We start from the raw sequence: 21,965 nt of genomic DNA, 5'->3' as shown, positions 1-21,965 counted from the left end.
CATAGACAGGATCTCACGACACTGTCCTTCCATTAACTTCATAATGTTTACACATATAACGAGATAAAATGATGAGTCACTTAGATTTATTCAACCGGGTTTTTTATGTTCCTAAGATCGCCATCTAGTGGACTCTGTAAATAAAGAGACTGTTTCATGAAGCTTCAATACAATACATTAGTGTACTACATAGTATACTGCTGTTAAGAAGGTAAAATAGTGACGACAAACAGGCGACACATCAAGACAGCATTAGGCTCTGATTGAAGATCCACCGAAAAACCTAAACCCTCACACATCACAACAACCACTTTAAGTTATATATAATTCTATTATATTATTATATATACAACGATTTACTTTAAATACCCAAACGGGCAACATTTTATGTTGGGACTAGTTTAAGGGGCCAAAAGAAGTGAAACATAATGAAAAATAACAAAATAAAACTATGTATATTTATGGAATTCATTGAAAAGCACAAACAAACAATAGGTTTTGAAGGTTTATTTCTCTCTAGAAAAATACTCTGCCATACTCTTTCAGAACAAACATTTCGGAGCAAGAAGTGTGTCAAAAATGTTTTGAAACAAAGACAGCAACAATCCACAGTGTAAATCAATACAGGCTTTTGGCTCAGCTCTGACCCGCTTTCTAGTGGAAGTTTCTCATCCAAAAATCTCCAGAACCTCTTTGCCATATTCTCACCTCCAAATATTTCCACTTCAAACACGTTCGCCCGCTGACCCTCGACTCCTCCTCTCCTTCGGAAAACGCTGCGAGTCAATCGAAGGCGAACCGAAATTCCTTTCCTGGCAAACTTCTCTCTCAGGTTACAAAAACAAAATTAGCTTACGAGCTGAAACCCAAACCTCCCATCGGGGACCAATAGAGTATAAATCATTTAGTTACATCATCGTTTAAATAATTCATTTACAGTATTTTCTTGTAGCGATGAACACGGCGGGGAGAGAGAGAGTGGAGGATGAAAGGAGGAGAATAACTGGGTCTTATTACACAAATGATGCCGGCGAGCACTTCAAAGACCGCGTTATCGTCTCTTGTTCAAGGCTTTTATTGATAGGAATTGTGGTAAATATTGTTACTGGTTACCACACATGGCGTCCTGCTGGTTATTTGTGGCTGTGTTTCAGTTCCAGGGAAGTGGTTTTGCAGGTCAGGGTGAGAGGAGAAGCTTCAAGTGAGCCTCGTTCGAAGGCGACGTCAGGTTGAATTGAGTTAAATATTCTCAATACATGCATTATTGCTGCGCCTACGTCTCTACATACGCATGTGAGTGTGTTTGGCTTCATTTATATTTCAGCACGCAGGGTAATACTTGTGGGGGTCTGTGCAGGTCTGCGAACTGCTGACTGAGGAGACAAAAGACTGACTCACATGCAAAGTATTGTAGCTCGTATTGTTGTATTTGTGTTGACGAGACACCGGGCCGGTGACTCAATTAACTCTTTGCTAACTGGCGCTAACTCAGTGACTCAACTCAGTGGATAAATCCTCTCAGTTTTGATTTCAGTGGAAACAAACTCACCATCAAACAAAAACGCAGAACATATAAATACATCACAGATCCTAAATTATTAGCAATAGCATGGACACGGTCCATCTTCCAAGGATTGTCCAAAGTTAGCCGTGCAGCTAAGATGAACCTGTGATGCTCTCAAGGCAGTTGTAGTTGATCCAAGGCTGTAACCAATCACTGCCTTAGACTGATGTTTGACCTGCCTACTTAATTTGCATACGGACAACGAAATATCAAATTACAAAATGTAAAAAAATACCTAAATAAATAGTAGACAAAATGTATAAATAACTGTCAAAATGTATGAATAAAAGTCAAAATATATAAATGACAAAATGTGTATTTATTCGTTAAATAGCTCTATTCTTAACAATTAAATCAGAAGTCATTTTTTTATTTTAACATTTTGACATATTGATATCCGAACATTTATTTATGCATTCATACATTTTGTTACATATTTATAAATGTATACATTTAGTTAGACATCTATTTATACATAAGTCATTTATGGTCCTTCATACTTGCTCAGCTTCATTGTTGTCCTAAACAAAGAGCAGTAGAGTCTGTTCTATTTTTTGCTATTTTAATCCTTAATTATCGCATGGGTTTTTAAACGTTTAAGTTGTTTAACTTTGTTTTTCTTTCACTAGCACAAAATTCTAAAAGACTAATTTATATTTGACCTTCAACCGAACAAAACATGAGGTTTTTTCTATTAAAGTTGCATTTTTCTGAGGTTACTGCGGCATCGATTGAACATTTTTAAGAAAGGAAAAAATGTGATAAGAATAATAATTTCTACTGTAACATGATTAATAATAACCAAAAAACAATAACATTTGAGAAAAGAAACGACTGAGATAAAACAGAAAATAATCTACATTTGGTCAAAGAGTCAATGGCTGAACAAGGTTAGCATCGTTAGCAACGCAAGGTTAGTAACGTTAGCAACGCTAGGTTAGTAACGTTAGCAACCAAGGTTAGTAACGTTAGCAACGCTAGGTTAGTAACGTTAGCAACGCTAGGTTAGTAACGTTAGCAACGCAAGGTTAGTAACGTTAGCAACGCAAGGTTGGTAACGTTAGCAACGCAAGGTTAGCATCGTTAGCAACCAAGGTTAGTAACGTTAGCAACGCTAGGTTAGTAACGTTAGCAACCAAGGTTAGTAACGTTAGCAACGCTAGGTTAGTAACGTTAGCAACGCTAGGTTAGTAACGTTAGCAACGCTAGGTTAGTAACGTTAGCAACGCAAGGTTAGTAACGTTAGCAACGCAAGGTTGGTAACGTTAGCAACGCAAGGTTAGTAACGTTAGCAACACAAGGTTAGCATCGTTAGCAACGCAAGGTTAGTAACGTTAGCAACGCAAGGTTAGTAACGTGAGCTCAAGGGAGTTTAGAGTTAAACTGAGATTTATTTAAGCTTAACATCATAAAATAAAACAATTATTATTTTTATATGTTGTTTATCATATAAATATGGTCGGATTAGTTTCTACCAAAACAGAGCAAAGGAAAAATGAAATTAATCATTTAAAAGAATAAAATAATTATTATTATAACAATAAAATGTAAACGTAAAAGTATTGTTATTTAAAACAAAGAAATTCAATTGTGTAATTCAATAATTAAATCTACTTTTTTTAATAAAAAGAAAAACTGTTTAAATATCTGAAAATGCAAAACAACATTCATTGACAACTGCTTTATCCTGGGGTTGGGGTTCACGGGCAAACTGGAGTCTATCCCAGAATCATAGGGCGAGAGGCAGGGGACACCCTGGACAGGATGTCTATACCTATGGACCTATGGACAATTTCTATGGACCTATGGACAATTTCTATGGACCTATGGACAATTTCTATGGACCTATGGACAATTTCTATGGACCTATGGACAATTTCTATGGACCTATGGACAATTTCTATGGACCTATGGACAATTTCTATGGACCTATGGACAATTTCTATGGACCTATGGACAATTTCTATGGACCTACGGACAATTTCCCCAAAGTTCTCAATCAACCTCTGTATGTTTTTGGACTGTGGGAGGAAACCGGAGTGTCCGGAGTAAACCCACGCAACACGGGGAGAACATACTAACTACACACAGGAAGGGTAGCTCAGCCTGGAATCGAACCAGCAACCTTCTTGCTGTGAGGCTGTGATGCAAAACAACATCTTCTTATTCATTTTTTATTTTAATCTCAACAATACTAATGGTTCCAGTCAAGCGTCTGCATGTGACCCTGGCTAACCGTTTCAACGGCAGCCATTGACCCGAATGTCTCGTCACATGGATCGAACCCGACTCTCCGCGGAGACACAGTTGCAGGGAAACAAGTGGACTCCGAGTGGACTCAGAGGGACTCAGAGGGACTCCGAGAGACTCAGAGGGACTCAGAGGGACTCAGAGGGACTCAGAGGGACTCCGAGAGACTCAGAGGGACTCAGAGGGACTCAGAGGGACTCAGAGGGACTCAGAGGGACTCCGAGGGACTCCGAGGGACTCAGAGGGACTCAGAGGGACTCCGAGGGACTCAGAGGGACTCAGAGGGACTCCGAGGGACTCAGAGGGACTCAGAGGGACTCCGAGTGGACTCAGAGGGACTCAGAGGGACTCCGAGAGACTCAGAGGGACTCAGAGGGACTCCGAGAGACTCAGAGGGACTCAGAGGGACTCAGAGGGACTCAGAGGGACTCCGAGGGACTCCGAGGGACTCAGAGGGACTCAGAGGGACTCCGAGGGACTCAGAGGGACTCAGAGGGACTCCGAGGGACTCAGAGGGACTCAGAGGGACTCAGAGGGACTCAGAGGGACTCAGAGGGACTCCGAGGGACTCCGAGGGACTCAGAGGGACTCCGAGGGACTCAGAGGGACTCAGAGGGACTCAGAGGGACTCCGAGGGACTCCGAGGGACTCAGAGGGACTCCGAGGGACTCCGAGGGACTCCGAGGGACTCAGAGGGACTCAGAGGGACTCCGAGGGACTCCGAGGGACTCAGAGGGACTCCGAGGGACTCCGAGGGACTCAGAGGGACTCCGAGGGACTCCGAGGGACTCCGAGGGACTCAGAGGGACTCAGAGGGACTCAGAGGGACTCCGAGGGACTCCGAGGGACTCAGAGGGACTCAGAGGGACTCCGAGGGACGTTCGGTTTCACGAGAGCCGGCCCAGGACCGACTTGACACGTCTTATGTTGATCTCGCAGAGAAACACGGACTTTCAACGTCCAGCTGTCACATTCCTGCGACAGCTGAGCCCGAAGTCGTCCGCTCGGATCTCAGCGTTTCTGTTCCCGGGGCCCGGGAGTGACCGGGAGTGACCGGGAGTGACCGGGAGTGACCGGCGATGAGCGGCGAGTCGGAGCCGATATTGATCGTCCGATCATCGAACCACACAAACGTATGTCATTAGCTTAGAATAAAATCCATTTAAAATCATAAGTGAGTCTCGTTTTGTATTCAAACTCAACATCAAAGTTTCTTATCATTTATTGAACTTTAAAATGCTCCAAAAATCTTTAACAAATATTAACCAACCTTTAAACCTTTATTTGTACAACCAGTCGCAAACAAACACAAACACAGGTCTTTGCATATTTGTAAATAGTAAACTCCGGTCGTTGAATCTACGAACGCAGGATTGGATGGAAGTGTTTGTGAATGAGATTTAATGACGTAGAAAAACAACCTCAGGTTATCTTGAAGGATTAAGTTAATCCGGTCAGTTATTGAATTAGAAACTATTTTAGTTTTGCAACTAAAATACACTTTTATTCTCTGGAGCTGTTTTCTTTTTACTTGTTTTACTTGATATTGTTTTATCTTTGTGTGTTTTCTTAGCACTTTCATGTCATTGTACAGCACTTTGTATCGACTGTTGTCGTCTTTAAAGTGCTTTATAAATAAACTTGATTGATGGATTGATCGATAAAAACGTCCTGTCATTAAACTTAAGCTAAAGTGCTGACTCGTGCAAAACTTCTGTACATTTCACTTTATATTTGACCTTCTACTGACTCTCTGTCAGCGAGAGACCGTGAGGTTTTTTTTTCCCACCATTCTTCTTTTTTTTTTTTCTGCTGCAGTCGCTTTAAATCTGCTGCTTAATCTCAGGATCAGCTTGGTTCGGCATTTTCCTCCCACTGGTCGCCTGGTTTTTCCACCGGCGCACGTTTGCGCTGAGCTGTCGTCCGCCACGCTACACCTGTTTACCGTCAACTCACCTGGTGAGGGACTGTGGGAGCAGGAAATCTGAATCGAATTGTGTTCCCGCCGGTGTCGACAACTCGTATACGGTGACTTCTCTACACTAAAATGAACCAAAGACACCACGACGTGGTTGTTGATGATTCAACTGTTAATGTTCAAACAAACACGAGCTCAGTCGCTACGATTCAGTGCAAACGTGACGGACGAGGAGAAAACAAACATAAACGAACCAGTCGAGCCACAAAGAGGAAAATGAAGAACATTCCGCCGACAGAAGCGTCGGATCAGTGAAGACAATCAAGCTCTTCTCATTCAAAAAGAACGATAAAAAACGCTGACACGACGAAATAACTTTGAAGTTTTCATGATCATTTAAAACTAATCCATTAAAAGTAAAAAACATGTTTAACGATTCAAAAACAAGAAAAAAAGACTGGAAATTGTTTGTAAAAGTAAAATTAAATGTCAAAAAGTGCTTTAAATGCATTAGGAATATAAATATTCAGACATCATGACTAACGATATTACAAAGCGTGATGACAAAAACACTGGGAATTTAACGTAGTAAAAAATATAGAAGTAAAAAAATATTTATTTTTACATGTATTTTAATGACTCAAAGAACTCGAAACACACGTTATATGGTAGAAAACTCAATAATACTTCCTAATACTTTGGTGAATACAAATATTTTCAAATTATTTTTTCATGATTCAAAGTACTGAAAAACATAAACCAGTAAAGATTGTATATGATATTAAATATAGAGCAGAAAGAAGTGCTAACTATCCCTTAACCAATTTTACATTATTTTTCTTTATTTTTTAAAGATTTAGTACTGCAGGAGTACGCAGACAACGTTGTATATAGTACACAATTAAGACCTCAATAAGTGCTTCCTATACTATGGAAAATATTAGTATTTAAAAAATTATTTATAGTCACATGTTCTAGAGTAAAATTAAATTTAATAAATACTTCATGGATTACAATAGAAAAAAATGGTCTTAAATACAAACATATATCATTATTCAACGTTGCTTGAGAAAGTAATTCAGTAAATAAATATACTATAATGTCGTTAAATGGATGGAAATGAAGTGTCTGTGTGAGATGGCACGAATATGATCAAACATATTGTCTTTAAAATGGCAAAAAGAAAGATAAACCTGATGTAAAGGTCGAAGGTTTGGCTCAGCAGACAAATGAAGCAGCGATGCTCCCTCTTTTACAGTCAAATGATTTACAGCAGAGTGAGCAGGCAGTCTGGAGCAGCTACATGTCTGCAGAAGAGTGTGTGTCTGCAGGTTGTGTCGTCCGTGTGAGTGTGTGTGTGTGTGTGTGTGTGTATCAATCTGCTCACTGATCAATGGTTTTTACAGCAGTTGAGATGTCGCTGCTGATGAAACCTTTCATTCACTCCTGAACACTTTTCCTAGATTCTCAAAATGATGCTTAAAACCAAATATATGGTCAAATAAAAATAAACACAAGAATATGTTGCATTTACGAAGATAAAAGGATTTGCTTCCAAATGAAGATTTCTTTTAGGATTTTGTCAATAAAAAGAGCCTGTTTAGAATGAAACGCTGGGGGGCTGGACTACGGATTGGGGGTGAGCTACTAAGATTGGGTGTTATCATGGGCACGAGCAGCAGAAGAAAAATCAACTTCACAAACCGAAGCTTTCAATGGAGTCTGAAGCGGCTGCAAATGAATATCAGCTCCTTCTAATTCCAGCCCATGGTTCTCAAGCGAAAAAGAAAAAAAAATCACTTTATGAAATTTCTTTACATAGTTAATTGGCCGAGCTAGATTGATCATGTTAACTTTACTATTTTTAACAATTAAAGTTTTCCAGTCATATATTGGCTCCTCGCGCCTCTTCTTGCTGAGGCTGCTGCCCCCGCGACCCCAGTCCAGATAGGCGGTTAAAGAAGATTCATATTTATTTGTGTTAATGTGGGTTTGGTTTTTATTTATCACTCAGCTTGAAAATAGATCTAAATATTTATAAATATTAGGATATGACAGTAAAATCAATATTTTTCTCGATAAATAAAATACTATATTAACTATATTTGCTTATAATAAAGTAATGAGTTAACACTGAAGCTCGGCAGACACACTGTGTTAAAATATTTACAGCCACAGTCTGGATGATCTTCGTCTCAAATCACACAATCCCTTCAGTACTGCAGCTGCTCTTCCATCTTAAACGTATTTAATTACCAGGATCGATACGTGGAGCTAACCAATCAGGTTTTAGTGTTCGGTGGTCTGGAAATTGAATCTCATGTGATCCACTTGTGCGTCCGCGGGGGAGCAGAGAGCGTCTGAAGGAACCTGCCTGGAGTGAACCAGCAGAGCCGTTCTTAGACTCACAGTTGGGGAATATGTCGGAGGCCCCTCCACACTTTCATTTTTCTCTTTTTTTCTTTTTTTTTGTTCCAGGTTGAAATAAATGAACCAGAGATGGACTCCGGTGAGGGATCGGCTCTGATCCTCCAGAAGATCTATGCGCCACTGAAGGATGGGGGGGACCCTCCAAGAAATGCGCAACTGTGCTTCTCATCCTAAAAAAGGGGAAGAGGGGGGTTCGAGGGGCCAGACTGCGCATGTTTGCCTCCAAACTTCCACATTGAAAGCGTTTTTTCTTTAAAAAAAAAGAAAAAAAAGGGCACAAGTCTCTGGACGTGATCTGCATCAGTAATGGTCGCAGGGGGAAGAAAGGAACCATGAGGCGGGCACATCTCGACGGGACCCGGGGAAGGAGTGGTGGGTGTGGAAGGAAGGAGTGTGTGTGTGTGTGTGTGTGTGTGTGTGTGTGTGTGTGTGTGTGTGTGTGTGTGTGTGTGGGGTGGAAAAGAGAAGAGCCCTGGAGCGTGTAGTCCGGTTGCTGGTGCGATTTAACGCGGAGGGAAGACGCAGTGTTGGGGGAAGGATGGGCGAGATCTGCGCCTCGGTTCCACATCAATATACTCGCAGAAAATAGAAGAATATAAAGGAAAGTTCTTACCTGAGGGTCCACGGGGGGTCCAGGAGCAGGGATCAGTGGAAGAAGGAGTGATAGTAGCAGTGCTGGAGGTGGAGGTGAGCCAGGAGTGAGGGACGCTGGCGAGGACGCACGGAGCTCTTATACTGCGACCGAGGCGCGCACGCGGACGGGAGAAGACAGGTCCAGATTCCCATGCAGCTGCTCTTCTTATCTCTCTTATCTCGTGTTGTTGTTGTTGTGGGTTTGCAGATGTTGCAGACTCCTCGTTTCCATGGAGCGACACCTGAACGACCGGCTGAGCGGAGCTTCATCCGCGAGCCCGCATGAGTCGGGAAGAGGCTGCTGAGACTTCTTCCTCATTCTTCCTTCCAGATCCCCCTCCCTCTCTTCAGAGAGAGAGAGAGGGAGAGAGAGAGAGAGGGAGAGAGAGAGAGAGAGGGAGAGAGAGAGAGAGAGAGGGAGAGAGAGAGAGGGAGAGAGAGAGAGAGGGAGGGAGAGAGAGAGAGAGAGAGAGAGAGAGGGAGAGAGAGGGAGAGAGAGAGAAAGAGAGATCGCCCTCCTTCTCTCTCTCAGCGTGTTTCTTTCCTCTCTCCACCTCGTCATTCATGGATCGAAACCAAACATACGTAAAGAAAGAGGGTCAGAGTCGCTTCTCTCTTCCAGGAAATATTCACATTATATGTTGGAACAAACAACTGATGAAACTCCAGAGACAATGAACATAAACAATGATTAACTACAGTGATGAGCTATCAGGAAAAAACACAATTGAATGATGATTCCTAGAAATATATGTATATTTACTTATTGTTGAATAAATAAATCCACGTTGAATATTTGATTTTGGACACATATGACTAATATTAAAAAAATAAAACTAGTGCTGGTCTTACGAAGCTTCATGAAACAGTGTCATTATCTTCAGAGTCCACTAGATGGTAGTGATGTGTTGATGAAGCTTCATGAAACAGTGTCATTATCTTCAGAGTCCACTAGATGGTAGTGATGTGTTGATGAAGCTTCATGAAACAGTGTCATTATCTTCAGAGTCCACTAGATGGTAGTGATGTGTTCATGAAGCTTCATGAAACAGTGTCATTATCTTCAGAGTCCACTAGATGGTAGTGATGTGTCGATGAAGCTTCATGAAACAGTACATTATCTTCAGAGTCCACTAGATGGTAGTGATGTGTTGATGAAGCTTCATGAAACAGGATCATTATCTTCAGAGTCCACTAGATGGTAGTGATGTGTTGATGAAGCTTCATGAAACAGTGTCATTAACTTCAGAGTCCACTAGATGGTAGTGATGTGTTGATGAAGCTTCATGAAACAGTGTCATTATCTTCAGAGTCCACTAGATGGTAGTGATGTGTTGATGAAGCTTCATGAAACAGTGTCATTATCTTCAGAGTCCACTAGATGGTAGTGATGTGTTCATGAAGCTTCATGAAACAGTGTCATTATCTTCAGAGTCCACTAGATGGTAGTGATGTGTCGATGAAGCTTCATGAAACAGTACATTATCTTCAGAGTCCACTAGATGGTAGTGATGTGTTGATGAAGCTTCATGAAACAGGATCATTATCTTCAGAGTCCACTAGATGGTAGTGATGTGTTGATGAAGCTTCATGAAACAGTGTCATTAACTTCAGAGTCCACTAGATGGTAGTGATGTGTTGATGAAGCTTCATGAAACAGTGTCATTATCTTCAGAGTCCACTAGATGGTAGTGTTGTATTGATGAAGCTTCATGAAACAGTGTCATTATCTTCAGAGTGCACTAGATGGTAGTGATGTGTTGATGAAGCTTCATTAAACAGTGTCATTATCTTCAGAGTCCACTAGATGGTAGTGATGTGTTGATGAAGCTTCATGAAACAGGATCATTATCTTCAGAGTCCACTAGATGGTAGTGATGTGTTGATGAAGCTTCATGAAACAGTGTCATTAACTTCAGAGTCCTCTAGATGGTAGTGATGTGTTGATGAAGCTTCATGAAACAGTGTCATTATCTTCAGAGTCCACTAGATGGTAGTGTTGTGTTGATGAAGCTTCATGAAACAGTGTCATTATCTTCAGAGTCCACTAGATGGTAGTGATGTGTTGATGAAGCTTCATGAAACAGTGTCATTATCTTCAGAGTCCACTAGATGGTAGTGATGTGTTGATGAAGCTTCATGAAACAGGATCATTATCTTCAGAGTCCACTAGATGGTAGTGATGTGTTGATGAAGCTTCATGAAACAGTGTCATTATCTTCAGAGTCCATTAGATGGTAGTGATGTGTTGATGAAGCTTCATGAAACAGTGTCATTATCTTCAGAGTCCACTAGATGGTAGTGATGTGTTGATGATGCTTCATGAAACAGTGTCATTATCTTCAGAGTCCACTAGATGGCGTCTCTGCACTATTTTCCTTTGTTTTGAACAACTGTTCTAATGAAACATCATTTTTAAAGTGATGGCGCCACCTACTGACCTCTGAACAACATGACACTGTTTCATGAAGCTTCATCAACACATCACTTGAAAAAACCTAATTGCAGAGGAATAATATTAAGACTACACTAATTAATTTAAATAAATAGACTGTCAACCTGTTCAGAAAAGACTCCCGCCCCCTGTGACTCCCATAAATGAATAGATATATAGTGTTGCTGTGCGCTTTGCCTTGTAACGAAAATACTATAAAAGCTACAAAACAGTTCAATCCTATGTTCATAATTTGGATTTATATCTACATTTTAAAGCTGGAATATTGTTTCTACATGAGCGTATGCCAGAGCAGGAGATGTTTGAAAAACGTTTTTTTTGCAACTTAAATTACAAAAAATGTATATTTGGGTGAGAAAAACAAAAGCATTGCGAGTCAAATCCAGCCGCACATGTTGATGTATTTTTTGTTTGTATGCGATCAACGGTGCATGTTGTGAAAAGTGCCAAAAACATAAGGAGAATGAATAATAAGAAGAGGCGCAGGGAATAATAATACTGGGCTCTGCTCAGCACAACAGCTCGCTAACAAGAAAAATAGTTGAGATCAAAATGGAAGTGGCCATGAATTTGTCTCTTAAATTTGACGTAAACAACTAAAGACAATACAAATCTAAAAAAACAATGGTTTGGATCAAAAGTGGCTTCATTTTGTGTCGAGTCCAAATGGTGAGCCAACAGTTTTTGTCCACAATTCTGTGCATGTACCGAGTCGATCATGTAACGCTAACATGTCAAGAAAGTTTAGTGTCTCTGTGTAAACATTGTATCTTTGCTGCCAGAACCCTGAGAAGGTGTTGTTGATTATCTTCGGCACTTTGTGAACAACTGCTTGATTTGTTATGTGGTTTCCTTTTTCTTTATGGGATATTTCTTTTACAAAGCAGCTTTTTTTTTCTTTTGGACTGAGATAGCATTAATTGGAGTTTAAACGACTTGTCCTTCATAGTCTCTCCAGATGAACATGAGCATTTTGAACGGCGCCATTTGACCACAACAATCAATCAACATAAAAATAACAATAAGTGAGATTTATTTTATACTGTAAAAACGTAATTTATATAAACTTTCCAATTTGTCAAACAATGTGTTTGTGTCTTTGTGGTTTCATTTATCTGTATATCCAAATCCAATAAAGCAAAGCATCCCAAAGCAAACCCTGCTTTTCTTGTCTATTATAATTTAAATGGGACCATTAACAATATGCATTATTATGCATTGACCGCAACATAAAGTTAGCAAGAGAGATGATTGTTTAATTAAGCTCATAAATCAGAAAGAGAATCATATAAATCTTCTATCTGTGGCAATAAGTGAAGTCGCCCCCTGGTGGATAAAAATATAAAAAACAACTTGTTTTTTTGTTAAAGTGATAAAAGTTGAAATAGCTTATTGATGTTAATTACTTCAGACAAGGAGGCCATATTTTGGCTTATCAGTTACCAAATCCCTTCAACAGTTAAGTCTCATTACAAGAGTGTCATCTGCCAACAATAGTGTGTGTGTGAGGGGCTGGTAGTGAAGCCACATGTGTGAAAACATTTTTCTTTAACTAGCTTTAATGAGATTCTACTTCATTCATGCTCCGCCCTCTACAGGCTGTCGCCTAGGGGTTACATCGAGGCTCTGCCTGGTCACTGAGAAAGATCAATGCACTCACCACCGCCCCTACATAAGGCCTCGCCTTCCTCAAAATGGCCGTATTTTATTTGAGTTGTCTCGGAAATTGATGGCTGCACGTGTCTGGTTTTAGAGTGATGCTATCTTCTTCAGATCAGCTTAGCCTGTGTGTGTTCAAGCCTCTGCTTCCGCCAGACACGATCAATTTATTCTGGGTATGCAGCCAGGAGGACTGACATGAGTCGCCCAGCCCGGAGCATGCAAGCACTGGTATATGGAGGCTGATCACGAGTTGCTCGATACTCACGACCAGCGTTTCCTGGTGAAGTCGAGGTAGAGGAGTGGTGCCCAGCATGGACTGAGCGTGGACGCTTTGTCCTGACTCCTAGCGGTTTCCTTAATCGCATGCTGTATGAGAGGTCCGAAGCCGTGAAACTTGGTGTGTTCCAGGATTGTCATCAAGCCAAGCTGTTGGCGCTTGGAAACCCTGTGGAGTGAAGCACCACCAGACCGTCTTCTACAGCGCCTCCTGTTTTCAGGTTTGTTATTTACGGTACTTTAGCTAGCGTCGATTAAAGACGAAGAGTTACCCTTCAGCCAACAGCTCCATCTGAGGTCTGGTTATCTGGATACTTCTGCTTCAACAGGACATTAGAAGGTGTTTGGTTCTACATCTCTGTGATGGGGCGGCATTTGCTGGTGGGGGGGAGACGCCCTGAAACACCAACTCTGGGATTCTGGTTAATTCGGACATTTCATTGCTGTCGCGTTCATGAATCAACAAGGCGGTATCAGATCCCCTGGACCCCACAAGCATTGCCAGTCGGTGTGGACCCGGGTCATCTCTCCCGGCTCCTCGTATCTAATGCTCCGTCCTGCATCACGACGAGTGGGCGTATCTGCTGTGGCGATGAGTCTCCTGGTTCTCCACCCTGCCAAACCCTTTTCTAGACGTGACCGCAATGGTCCCTGTCTCTCAGTTCTAAGTGCAGAGACAATCTTAACGCTGTGCATCTTTTACACATTGCTCCTCGAGCGGGGCACTGACGGACACGTGGTGTTACCCATAGCAACAGCCTATAAAGGACGGAGCACAAATGAAGTAGAAACCCCAGGTTATCTCTATAACCGGAGTTCTATGAATCCGTGCGACACCCTCTGCACGTGTTGCTCGGCGAGGCCTTATATAGGGGCAGCCTACTGCTGGTTGACGAGTGCATTGATCTTCCTCAGCCATAGCGACAGCCTGTAGAGGGCGTTGCAAGAATTTGTTTTGTTCCATATTTTCACCTCCTGATGCTTCTAAGCAAGTCAGTCATGCATTTAATTTTTAAAAATCCAGATAATAACAAAAAAGATAGTAAAAGTTTTCTTCATGGTTGATTAAAATATATATTTCAAGTATTTACGTCAAAGAATAATGTATTTAATTTGAATGTGTGTGCTTTATTTTTTTTTAAATAACTTTTAAGGAAAAAAAAATGAGAATATGATAAATAAGTTGTAAAAACCTAATAAAAATAACACTGAGAATTTGCTGCGATCAAAAGGAGCTTTGGTGTTAATGAACCTTCAGTGGGCATGATTTTTTTTTTTAATTCAACAGCAACAGCTATGAGAACAAAACTGAGTCCAACTGTGTCACCTGAAATGTTCACTCTCTGTTATAGAAGATTCTCCTCCAGTTTAACAGGTTGTGCCACTGACCCTGCAGCCCGATTTGATGAGTCGGGAGTCGGACTGTGCTGCTCATCTGCTCGTGCAGATGGCCCTGCAGCTGATACAGAAAAGCCTGCGCAGGCTAATGCGGAACGAAAGAGAGGGAGGGAACCTGATCCACGTCAGTGCGTGATGATCCCAGCGAACATCTTGTCGCTTGTTTTCTTTTCGTGGATTAATCAAACTAGAAAAGGCTTTTTAAAGAATCTCATGAATCCCCAGAGTGACATGGAGAAAATATGACTGGAGCGAAAGAAAAGAGGCATCTGCGAATGTGACTTTCACGCGAGAAGGTAAAAGCCGGAGCCTTTCATTTATTATTCAGGGAGGTTGTACCCTGGTGAGCCTCATCAGACACTCAAGTCAGTCCGAAGACTCAGAAGACCTGGAGCTGGTGGAGCGGCCAAATGAAAACATGGCATGAAAACTGACTGCTGAGGTCATCCTTCCCATAACTGAGTCACTGTGACGCAGCACTAAAGGTAGTGATGTGTTGGTGAAGCTTCATGAAACAGTGTCATTATCTTCAGAGTCCACTAGATGGTAGTGATGTGTTGATGAACCTTAATGAAACAGTGCAATTATCTTCAGAGTCCACTAGATGGTAGTGATGTGTTGATGAAGCTTCATGAAACAGTGTCATTATCTTCAGAGTCCACTAGATGGTAGTGATGTGTTGATGAAGCTTCATGAAACAGTGTCATTATCTTCAGAGTCCACTAGATGATAGTGATGTGCTGATGAAGCTTCATGAAACAGTGTCATTATCTTCAGAGTCCACTAGATGGTAGTGATGAGCTGGTGAAGATTCATGAAACAGTGTCATTATCTTCAGAGTCCACGAGATGGTAGTGATGTGTTGATGAAGCTTCATGAAACAGTGTCATTACCTTCAGAGTCCACTAGATGGTAGTGATGTGTTGATGAAGCTTCATGAAACAGTGTCATTAACTTCAGAGTCCACTAGATGGTAGTGATGTGTAGATGAAGCTTCATGAAACAGTGTAATTATCTTCAGAGTCCACTAGATGGTAGTGATGTGTTCATGAAGCTTCATGAAACAGTGTCATTATCTTCAAAGTCCACTAGATGGTAGTGATGTGTAGATGAAGCTTCATGAAACAGTGTCATTATCTTCAGAGTCCACTAGATGGTAGTGATGTGTTGATGAAGCTTCATGAAACAGTGTCATTATCTTCAGAGTCCACTAGATGGTAGTGATGTGTTGATGAAGCTTCATGAAACAGTGTCATTATCTTCAGAGTCCACTAGATGGTAGTGATGTGTTGATGAAGCTTCATGAAACAGTGTCATATCTTCAGAGTCCACTAGAAGGTAGTGATGTGTTGATGAAGCTTCATGAAACAGTGTCATATCTTCAGAGTCCACTAGAAGGTAGGGATGTGTTAATGAAGCTTCATGAAACTGTCGTAGTTTTAGGTCGCACCCTCAGTTTGAAGTGATTAGCTGTAATAAGACGTAAAGAAATAAATCATAGAGCAGAGAGCGCCGTCTAGTGGGGGGTGAAAATGATGACAGTGTTTTATTGAGCGTCATCACTAGTGAATACGACCAGCTACCTCTGAACAGAACAAAGACTCACTAAAAACAGGTTTAACCATTGAAAGTGAAAGTTCACCTACAATTCTAATGTTGATTATCTTCAGAGTAATCTGTTCCTTTTAAGAGTTTTAGACAAAAATTTGTTCATTTTAATGTAGCGACTGGAGGTCAGTTGTCTTCGTCTTCATCTTCGTCCAAAAAGACACTTAAAAAGATCTAAATACCTTCAAACTGCTCGTCTGTATCGTCCCTCTTGGATTGAAGCTCCACATGAGAAGAATTGTTCCTGAGAAAAAGATCGTTTGTAGCTGAAGGTTAAATAATAACAAGCGATATAGACCCGAAGTACTCCAGGTAAATATTGCTAGGGCTTCCGGTGTAAACTGTGTTTAGTCGACTGTATGCCCTGAAAGCGTTCGCAATATTTACCAGGAGTACTTCCTGCATATGGATTATATTTTCTTTTGAACACTTTCTCATGTCGAGGCTTCAATCCAAGAGGGACGTTACTTAGATATTTGTATGTTTTAAGTGTCTTTTTGGACGAAGATGAAGACAAAGACAACTTAGCTCCAGTCTTTTTGTCTGTAACTCTAAAAAAGAACAGATTACTCTGAAAATAATCCAACTCATTAGTCGACATGAAGGTGTGTAGAAAATGAGTGAAGTTTGGGTGAACTAACTCTTTAAAATAATTTTAAATCACATTCATGACCCACAATAAGACGTCGACAATTCACTTAAGAAACCATAAATCTATTAACTTCACAACCACCAGTTTAAGACGTTTCTGATGATTATTTCTGGTAGATTTAAGGCTATAAATATGAATCTGACATTCATGTCGACTTCAATATGTTTTTTGAATTTAATCTGAATCTACAGAAAATTAATTTGAAGCAAATTTCTTCGATTATGTGACACAAAACCAAAAAAAAGCGAGTGTGTTGACACAGTTGTCACGTGAACCAGCAGGAGATGGAGCTGCTCTGGCTGAGACGACGCTTCTGCTCAAGGATCTGGAGGCTGATTCATCGGGCGCTCACGTCCTAAACACTGGCAAACACTGCGCTACACCTCGGGGAGTCTTTGTGCGAGACTCTCATCGTGATTATGGTAATGCCTCACGCCGTTCTCCCGATCGCATCATTTCCATTTGAGTCTAATCTGGATGTGGCAGCATGAATTATGGGAGAGACCTTCGGCTGAAGACGACCATTCATCACCAGGTAACTCATCGAGGACCTGGAAACCATGTGAAGGAAACATATTTGCTGAAGAAAGTCACGAAAGACGACTCTTGTTATTCAAATTCAGAGGTTAACTGGTCAACATATGCGAGTGTCTTCTCACACAAGTAAGTAAATAAGTAATATTTGTATTACAATATTTGTAGAGCTCTTTTCTAGATCAGGCTCACAAAGTGCTTAGAGAATCAAAACACTACACACAGTTAAAATATATACTTTAAAGGTCAAGACAACACAGAGACAAACACAGGAGTCTCAGAGAATCAAGGAAAAGCCTTGAGATGTTTCTTGAAGGAGTCAGTAGATCATCAAACACACATGTTTCTTGAAGGAGTCAGTAGATCATCAAACACAGATGTTTCTTGAAGGAGTCAGTAGATCATCAAACACAGATGTTTCTTGAAGGAGTCAGTAGATCATCAAACACAGATGTTTCTTGAAGGAGTCAGTAGATCATCAAACACAGATGTTTCTTGAAGGAGTCAGTAGATCATCAAACACAGATGTTTCTTGAAGGAGTCAGTAGATCATCAAACACACATGTTTCTTGAAGGAGTCAGTAGATCATCAAACACAGATGTTTCTTGAAGGAGTCAGTAGATCATCAAACACAGATGTTTCTTGAAGGAGTCAGTAGATCATTAAACACAGATGTTTCTTGAAGGAGTCAGTAGATCATCAAACACACATGTTTCTTGAAGGAGTCAGTAGATCATCAAACACAGATGTTTCTTGAAGGAGTCAGTAGATCATCAAACACAGATGTTTCTTGAAGGAGTCAGTAGATCATCAAACACAGATGTTTCTTGAAGGAGTCAGTAGATCATCAAACACAGATGTTTCTTGAAGGAGTCAGTAGATCATCAAACACAGATGTTTCTTGAAGGAGTCAGTAGATCATCAAACACAGATGGTTCTTGAAGGAGTCAGTAGATCATCAAACACAGATGTTTCTTGAAGGAGTCATAGATCATCAAACACAGATGTTTCTTGAAGGAGTCAGTAGCTCATCAAACACAGATGTTTCTTGAAGGAGTCAGTAGATCATCAAACACAGATGTTTCTTGAAGGAGTCAGTAGATCATCAAACACAGATGTTTCTTGAAGGAGTCAGTAGATCATCAAACACAGATGTTTCTTGAAGGAGTCAGTAGATCATCAAACACAGATGTTTCTTGAAGGAGTCAGTAGATCATCAAACACAGAGATGTTTCTTGAAGGAGTCAGTAGATCATCAAACACAGATGTTTCTTGAAGGAGTCAGTAGATCATCAAACACAGATGTTTCTTGAAGGAGTCAGTAGATCATCAAACACAGATGTTTCTTGAAGGAGTCAGTAGATCATCAAACACAGATGTTTCTTGAAGGAGTCAGTAGATCATCAAACACAGAGATGGTTCCAAAGCTTAGGAGCAACAGTCTGGAAGGATTTCTCTCCTCTGGTCCGGAAGTTCAGGAACCATCAGTAGATTCTGATCCACAGACCTCAGAGCCCGAGCTGGGGTGTAAGTCTGGATCAGATCACTGATGGAAGGTCTGACCATGAATGGATCTGAAAGTAAGAACCAGAATTTTAAAATGATCCTGAAAGAAACTGGCAGCCAGTGAAGAGTTTGAAGGAGAAATGTGAGTTCTTCTACTACTTCTACTACTCATTCATTAAGTAGGTATGAAAGTGTGTATGAAAGCAATATGTACCGTTACTTTTTTGAAGAGAAAATAAACTTTCCTTTGGTCATTCAGTGGACGAGGCAACGTGCATTTAAACAAACCCGAACATCAGTCATTGCATACAAATTATTCGTCATATATTTGTCAATAAGCACCAAAAGTCATTTTCATCATTTGCTTATTGTACTTTGACTGTGGTTTGAATTCCATTCAAACATGCATGTTTGGGAAGGCCCAGCTGATTGGACCAGCCCTCCAGAAAACAAACCAATGGGCTGCTTTCGTTGTCGTCAAGTCTGTCCATTGAGTGGATTCCATTGGATCAGCTGTTCAATGAAAACATCTGATTTGCTGTTTCAAAGATAGTTGTATCATGTTAGTGAAATGTTGTGATTGCATCAACCCAAATGTGCGACGGCCCACCGAGCATACTCTGGTACTTGATAACCGGTCGAAAAAAGTCTAAATTTGGGGACTCTGGACCCCCGGAATCAAGCTATCTATTAAGCTAAGCTATCTCTAGAGTCTAGCCTGTGAAGCGAGTCACAGATGGATGTGCTGGTGCTGGCGAGGTGTGAAGTATGTGAGATTAAAACAATTTTAACGTACAACGTGTTTCGTTTGTAAATTGATATTTTTTTTTATCTCTGGTTTCCTGGAAATAAAAGACGTCCATCAAATTTAGTTGTGTGGAGCTTTTAATGTTAGTTCTCTGGTGGATTTGCAAGAGTTCATCTTGTAAATCAATGTGACAGAAACAACTGTGAATCGCTCGCTGAGTGTTTCAGGTCCATCGTGACTGAGATCAGAAAGTGTTGACAGTCGAGAACGAACATTAGTCTTCGTCTCCTTTGAACTGCATATGAATCTGTCCACGTGTTTGCAAGCATGCGGGGCTTGTACCCACAACCTCGTTCTTTCAGTCACTGCCCACAGTTTGTGACCATAGGTGAGGATTTGACCGATAAACAAAGAGCTTTGCCTTTTGGCTTAGCTCTCTTTTTACTCGGTGCATTTTCGATCCCACACTTTCCTCCTGTACTTGTAAACAAGTCCCAGGATCTTAATCCCAACCGGAGAATGACCCCTAATTTACTCAGACTGATAACCATGGACTCAGATTTGGAGACGTTGTTTTTTTAATCACATCTTTAACTCAGTCGCATTTATGTAACGATCACAAATACAATTGCTTGATTGACAGTTTTAAAAAGGTATGTTTTCCCCAAAAACAAGGATGTTTGTGTTTCCAGAATCGCACAAATTGTTCAAATAATCCCAAAATTTGATTAATCTACAAGTGATGAATAATATATCATCTCAGATACGAAGCAAACTCAACTATGACAGGGAATTCTGTGTCAAAAAAACACCTCCTTAATCCATAAAATATATATTTAAGTCTCGGAAAAGGGAAAAATAAAAAGGCAGGCATGGAGTAATCTTGCCAAGAGGGACATCCAAGCAAAATGCTGAGTCATGAAGCAGATAAATTTCTCTGACACATCATCGCACTCTTCGTTACCATCCCGTCCGAGCGCCGGCCGTCTCCCTGGGAGACAGCACTGTGTCGGGCAGCGAGCTGGTTCTGGGGACAACGCGGTTGGACGTGGTTCGTGAACTTTCACTGCACATCTGTTTTGATTCTGTCATGTCGGGGACAGTAGAGGTCGTCTTGATTTTCACTACTTCACAGGCTGAACATTTAGTCGTTTCTAAGATTTGTGATTCATGGTCAGGGGGTTATGATGGTTCTTTTATGGTTTTTATTTCTAATATAAGTGTTTGGCATGTAAAATAAATTGACGAATTCACTGCGTTTGTTCATTTTTCGGGGTGCAATTTAACTTCTGGCAGCCAGGTGGCAGCAGTCCTCAGGTCCTCCGAAGCTAAAGGAACAAGGACTTGCTGCAGGACCCCAGAGATGACTGAGGACGAGAGGATACAGTCGACTCCAATTGCTGTTGAAGCTGATTTTTGGACAAGTTTTGACTTGTAGTTTTATTAATTCAACCAAAAGAGTGGAGAAATCACAAGATGTCACCTTAAAATCGTTGTGAATATTATGCAAATGTATCGAAATATATTGTAACGCATGCGTACGTAACAAGTCGTAGTTGTGCCAACGTTTCAAATCGGATTCAAATCAGAAAATTGGAGTGAAGTGAAGGACGAAATTTAATATTATATGATATAAAAAAAAATCATAAAACACACAAAACTATTTTCAAGTTTCACAATTGTAACTTCCATTTCAAAATAAAACTTCACTCAAGTCAACCATTCAATATTCTGATGGCAGTAATACACAAAATAAAAGACAATAATGGAATCAGTAAGGAAGTCTAACCGTGCTATCAGAATATTGAATTATATAGTTGAATTTAAAAGGTCAACGACCTCCCTGGCTTACATAAAAATATATCTAGTGGTGGAGGTTGTTCACTTTGACCCAGAAACAACACAAGGGATACCACAAACACATTTGTTTTCGCTCAGTTGCTTCATTAAAATGAACAAACATTTTGTGTATAACTCTAAAAAAGAACAGATTACTCAAATAATCCAACATAAATCGACATGAGGGTGAGTAGAAAATAAGGTGAACTATCGCTTTAGTTTGAATTAAATCATTTTAGAGAAATTGCTTTAGTTCTTCTGACAGTTTATTGCATTAATTTCCATTTTATTTGGAAAAAGTTCAACTAAATAAATTTAAGAAACGATGGACACAAACACATTATTTTCATGCTTTTTATGCTTCTTTCTCAATGTTATTGAAATGAATTATTATTATTTTATTCACTATATAAAAAAAAGTAGTACTGAGACAAAAAAATGTTTTTAGGTGCAGAATGAAAACTCCACACCTGGAATAGTAAACATGGAAA

The 21,965-nt window shown here is 40.4% G+C and overlaps 1 protein-coding gene across 2 annotated transcripts in view; it reads right to left on the bottom strand.

Moving 5' to 3' along the window:
- slc8a1b (solute carrier family 8 member 1b) overlaps positions 1–9,053 on the bottom strand; it is a 141,877-nt gene extending 132,824 nt beyond the window's left edge. For both annotated transcript variants that reach the window (XM_087803291.1, XM_087803290.1), the window contains exon 1: positions 8,776–9,053. The gene's annotated coding sequence lies outside the window, so the exon portion shown is untranslated. The remainder of the gene's footprint in view (positions 1–8,775) is intronic.
- Between the last annotated feature and the right edge of the window lie 12,912 nt (positions 9,054–21,965).

The sequence above is a fragment of the Callionymus lyra genome, chromosome 11 (assembly GCF_982586985.1).
Source record: "Callionymus lyra chromosome 11, fCalLyr1.hap1.1, whole genome shotgun sequence".
Classification (NCBI taxonomy): Eukaryota; Metazoa; Chordata; class Actinopteri; order Syngnathiformes; family Callionymidae; genus Callionymus; species Callionymus lyra.
Note: the sequence above shows the minus strand (reverse complement) of the source record. Positions and strands in the feature narration are given on the sequence as shown.